Here is a 6,085-nt window from a genome sequence, read left to right on the forward strand (position 1 = left end):
GATCCACTCTACTTCTGTAACTCTACTAAATATCTATGGGCCAAACATTGATAACCCCTCTTTTTTCAAAAGAGTCCTTGCCCTGATTCCAGATATCTCCCATACTAACCTGGTCATTGGAGGGGACCTTAACTGTGTACTAGACCAATATTTGGATAGATCCTCTACCCGGCGAACCCCTACCTCCTATTCAAGAGAATTCTTGAATACCTACATAAAAAATTCGAACTTATTTGATATATGGAGGATCTCTAACCCTACGGGTAGGGAATACTCCTTTTACTCTCATGATATATGGAGGATCTCTAACCCTACGGGTAGGGAATACTCCTTTACTCTCATGATATATGGAGGATCTCTAACCCTACGGGTAGGGAATACTCCTTTACTCTCATGATATATGGAGGATCTCTAACCCTACGGGTAGGGAATACTCCTTCTACTCTCATGATATATGGAGGATCTCTAACCCTACGGGTAGGGAATACTCCTTTACTCTCATGATATATGGAGGATCTCTAACCCTACGGGTAGGGAATACTCCTTTTACTCTCATGATATATGGAGGATCTCTAACCCTACGGGTAGGGAATACTCCTTCTACTCTCATGATATATGGAGGATCTCTAACCCTACGGGTAGGGAATACTCCTTTTACTCTCATGATATATGGAGGATCTGTAACCCTACGGGTAGGGAATACTCCTTTTACTCTCATGTTCACAATGTTTATACTCAAATTGACTACTTTTTGGTTGATGCTAAACTACTCCCCTATACCTGTAATGTGAGGTATCATGATATTATAATCTCTGACCACAGTCCACTCACCTTCTCCCTGAGATTGGGTGACATCGTACCAAACGAGAGGGTCTGGAGGTTGAATCCTCAGCTCCTCACTGAACCAACATTCTGTGAACATCTTAAAGATCAAATTCCAAGACCCCGGGCCCAGATGGATACCCGAGTGAATTCTACAAAACATTCAGCAACATGCTCTCTCCCTACCTACACAAAATGTTGGTTCAGGCCAACGAGGATGGAGTGCTCCCATCCACTTTGGATGAGGCGTTTATTACAGTTATACATAAGAAGGGTAAGGATCCGGAAGAGGTAGGGTCATACAGACCAATATCCCTCCTTAATACAGACCAAAAGATTTTAGCAAAAACTTTGGCTAACAGGCTGAGCACTTTAATTGGCAAATTGGTCCATTCAGACCAGACCGGCTTTATCCCTAACAGAAACTCATTCTTCAATCTCAGGCGCCTATTCAACATTATGTATTCTCAGAGGTTACCTAACGTGGACCTAGCCGTTATATCTCTTGACGCTGAAAAGGCCTTTGACCAAGTTGAGTGGCCCTATCTATTCAAGGTCCTACAGAAATTGAATATTGGAGATGGGTTCATAAAGTGGATCCAGCTTTTATATAGGAACCCCTGTGCGAGAATACTCACTAACCAATCATTGTCGCCCCGATTTAACCTTCACAGAGGGACAAGGCAGGGTTGTGCGCTGTCGCCTATGCTCTTCGCCCTAATTATTGAACCTCTCGCTCAAGCGATCAGATCTCATGCAGCAATACACGGCTATAATACTAAACATACTCTAAATAAGATTTCCTTATACGCAGATGATATTCTCCTCTATGTAACAGAACCCCAAGATAGTATTCCAGCTATTCTGGAGGTGATTAATTTGTTTGGTACCTTCTCGGGATACAGAATAAATTGGAACAAGAGTGAATTAATGCCCATTCGGTTGCAAAACACCTCCTGGCTAGAACATCTTCCAGTTAAGCTATCTTCAGATAAATTTACCTACCTTGGAATTGTAGTTACCAAACAATACTCCTTACTATTTAAAGAGAATTTCCCCTCTCTGATGCAAAAACTTAAGGCAAACATACAATTTTGGAGAACTCTCCCAATTTCTCTGCTCGGAAGAATTAATGCCATTAAAATGGTCTTCCTCCCACAACTGCTCTACCTATACCAGAACATCCCAATATTCATACCTAAATCCTTTCATAAACAACTGGACTCTATTATCAATCCTTTCATCTGGGATTATAAAACACACAGGATAGGTAAAAAACACCTCTGTAAATCCAAGATGGAAGGAGGATTGTCTCTCCCAAACTTTATATTTTACTACTGGGCCGCCAACCTCCGCGCTGTTACGTTTCTGCTGGATGACGCACTCCCGCCATCCAGCTGGCTTAGTATGGAGCGAGAGGAGTGCCACCCCTTCTCTATTGGTGCTGTGATTTTGTCACCTGTCAATCTGGAGATGTCACTTTACCGTAACAATCCTATTATACATAGCACAGTCCGAATCTGGAAGCAAATTAAAGTCCACTTTGATCTTAGACCAATATCATTCATGCTTCCTGTTGCCAGGAATCCCTCCTTTGCCCCCTCTAACCTTGATAACACCTTTGAGCGGTGGGGAGAGTTGGGGATAAGTACCATAGGGGATTTATATATAGGGGGAACCTTTGCTTCCTTTGAATCGCTGAGGGAAACGTATAATCTTCCCAGAAGTAACTTTTTCAGATACCTACAGATTAGAGACTATGTTAGAAAATACCTCCCAACATTTGGGAATGCTAAACCTTCCACGTTTGACGGATGCATAAAAATATGCCCCACCTCAGACAAACTGATATCTCGTATATATGATGCTTTTCAATCTGTTAGCGCACCCTCTACTGTTGCCATTAAGGCAAAATGGGAGGAAGAACTAGGGACTGACATTTCGGTGGCAGACTGGGAAGATAGCTTGGTGTATATCCACACCTGCTCCATTAACTCCAGACATCGTCTCATACAATTCAAGGTATTACACAGATTACACTACTCCAAAACCAAACTGCATAGGATATTTCCTGGTACATCCCCTATGTGTGATAAATGTCAGGCTGAGCAGGGTACACTTCTCCACTGCTTTGCCCTATGCTCTAACTTGTATGGGTATTGGTGTGGAATTTTTGGGGTCCTCTCTGAAGTTCTGGAGACTTCAATAGACCCAGACCCGCTTCTGATAATCCTGGGAGTGTCCGATTCCCTAAACGGATTTAACCAACTCCCAAAAACAACTCATCTCTTACAGTCTCATTTCGGCAAAAAAATTAATCTTGTTGTTTTGGAAAAAGAGGGAAGCGCCCTCTACCAAATTATGGCTCAGTGAATTGGCAAACACTGTACACTTAGAAAGAATTAGATATATTTTGAACAATAAATTATCAACATTTGATCAAATCTGGCAGCCTTTCCTCTCTTACTTGGACCAGGCGGCGCTGTGAATTTGCACTTAACGCACTCTCAATTGTCATACGGTAATCTACCTTTGGGCAGCGTGTGCTGGCCCCGCCACCCGAGCAGTTGGGAGGGGAATAGGGTGGAATAAGGGGGGATAAAGTGGGGTATAAGTGGGGGGGCTACATCGACCCTTTTTTTTTTTCTTTTCCCCTTTTTTCTTTTTTTTCTTTTTTCTTTCTACCTGTCCTTGTTTTGTAATATTTGTTTTGTGCCCAGAACTCTGGGTCTTTTGGTTAATGTCTGTTCTCTTATGTTTAGATAAGAACTGTAAACTTGTCTTTTATACCTATACACCATTCTTGTGTATGTGTTCAATAAAAAATATTTGAACGAAAAAATGGAAAGAACATGGCACAACAAACCTGCCAAGAAGGGCCGCCCACCAAAACACACAGACCAGGCAAGGAGGGCATTAATCAGACAGGCAACAAAGAGACCAAAGATAACCCTGAAGGAGCTGCAAAGCTCCACAGCGGAGATTGGAGTATCTGTCCATAGGACCACTTGAAGCCGTACACTCCACAGAGCTGGGCTTTACGGAAGAGCGGCCAGAAAAAAGCCATTGCTTAAAGAAAAAAATAAGCCAACACGTTTGGTGTTCACCAAAAGGCATGTGAGAGACTCCCCAAACATATGGAAGGAGGTACTCTGGTCAGATGAGACTAAAATGTAGCTTTTTGGCCATCAAGGAAAATGCTATGTCTGGCGCAAACCTAACACCTCTCATCACCCCGAGAACACCATCCGCACAGTGACAGCATCATGCTATGGGGATGTTTTTCATCGGCAGGGACTGGGAAACTGGTCAGAATTGAAGGAATGATGGATGGCGCTAAATACAGGGACATTCTTGAGGGAAACCTGTTTCAGTCTTCCAGAGATTTGAGACTCGGACAGAGATTCACCTTCCAGCAGGACATTGACCCTAAGCACACTGATAAAGCAACACTCGAGTGGTTTAAGGGGAAACATTTAAATGTCTTGGAATGGCCTAGTCAAAGCCCAGACCTCAATCCAATTGAGAATCTGTGGTATGACTTAAAGATTGCTGTAAACCAGCGGAACCCATCCAACTTGAAGGAGCTAGAGCAGTTTTGCCTTGAAGAATGGGCAAAAATCCCAGTGGCTAGATGTGCCAAGCTTATAGAGACATACCGCAAGAGACTTGCAGCTGTAATTGCTGCAAAAGGTGGCTCTACAAAGTATTGACTTTGGGGGGGTATATAGTTACGCAAGCTCAAGTTCTGTTTTTTGTGTTATTTTTTGTTTGTTTCACTCCAAAAAATATTTTGCATCTTCAAAGTGGTAGGCATGTTGTATAAATCAAATGATACAAAACCCAAAAAATAAATTTGAATTCTAGGTTGTAAGGCAACAAAATAGGAAAAATGCCAAGGGGAGTGAATACTTTCGCAAGCCACTGTAAGTAAGCATTTCACGGTAAGGTCTACATCTGTTGTATTTGGCGCATGTGACAAATAAAATTTTATTTGATTTATTTGGCAGAAGGAACCTCTCCTCTGTCCATCTGGCCACTGTGAGGCTAAAAAGTAAGGTAAACAAACAGTTTCAGATCAGTTATTTTCAGATTGACACGTTTCTCTGGAATATTGAAGTACATTACGTCAAAAACGTGATTTTCCTGTGTTTTATATTTTCAGACTGAGGTTGGAATAATACTGTGTAATTGTGAAAATGATGGTAATGCCATTTTCGTGCAAGAACTGATTGAATAGACTGTCAAATTTCAGCCTGTTTTGGTGGGATGGAGTTTTGCCCTGCCTGGCGACATCACCTGGCGGTATAATTAATAGACCAATAACAAAAATAGTTTCAAACCTCTCTGCCAATAACAGCTAGTTTTCAAGTTATATATCTCTCCCATTATGCTCATCCAATTAGGCCCCTTACTCAGACCACTTATAGACAGTCCTAGCAAAGTTCTTGCTTGCGAAATTGCTCTTTGCTAAGAAGCTACACTACGTTACTAAAAGTATTTGGTCACCTGCTCGTTGAACATCTCATTCCAAAATCATGGGCATTAATATGGATTTGGTCCTTCCCAGATGGCAGAAAAGGGGGGCTTTCCACTAGATGTTGGAACATTGCTGTGGGGACTTGCTTCCATTCAGCCACGAGCATTAGTGAGGTCGGGCGCTGATGTTGGGCGATTAGGCCTGGCTCGCAGTCGGCGTTCCAATTCATCCCAAAGGTGTTTGATGGGGTTGAGGTCAGGGCACTGTGCAGGCCAGTCAAGTTATTCCATACCGATTTTGACAAACCATTTCTGTATGACCTCGCTTTGTGCACAGGGGCATTGTCATGCTGAAACAGGAAAGGGCCTTCCCCAAACTGTTGCCACAAAGTTTGGAAGCACAGAATTGTAGAATGTCATTGTATGCTGTAGCGTTAAGATTTCCCTTCACTGGAAATAAGGGGCCTAGCCCGAACCATGAGAAATAGCCCCAGACCATTATTCCTCCTCCACCAAACTTTGCAGTTGGCATTAAGCATTGGGGCAGGTAGCGTTCTCCTGCATCCGCCAAACCCAGATTTGTCTTTCGGACTGACAGATGATGAAGCGTGATTAATCACTCCAGAGAATGCGAGTCCCTGAGCTCTTCAGTAAGGCCATTCTCCTGCCAATGTTTGTCTATGGAAACGGCATGGTTGTGCGCTCAATTTTATACACCTGTCAGCAACGGGTATGGCTGAAATAGCCAAATCCACTAATTTGAAGTGATGTCCACATACACTAT

This window comes from Salmo trutta, chromosome 24 (assembly GCF_901001165.1).
Source record: "Salmo trutta chromosome 24, fSalTru1.1, whole genome shotgun sequence".
Taxonomy (NCBI): domain Eukaryota; kingdom Metazoa; phylum Chordata; class Actinopteri; order Salmoniformes; family Salmonidae; genus Salmo; species Salmo trutta.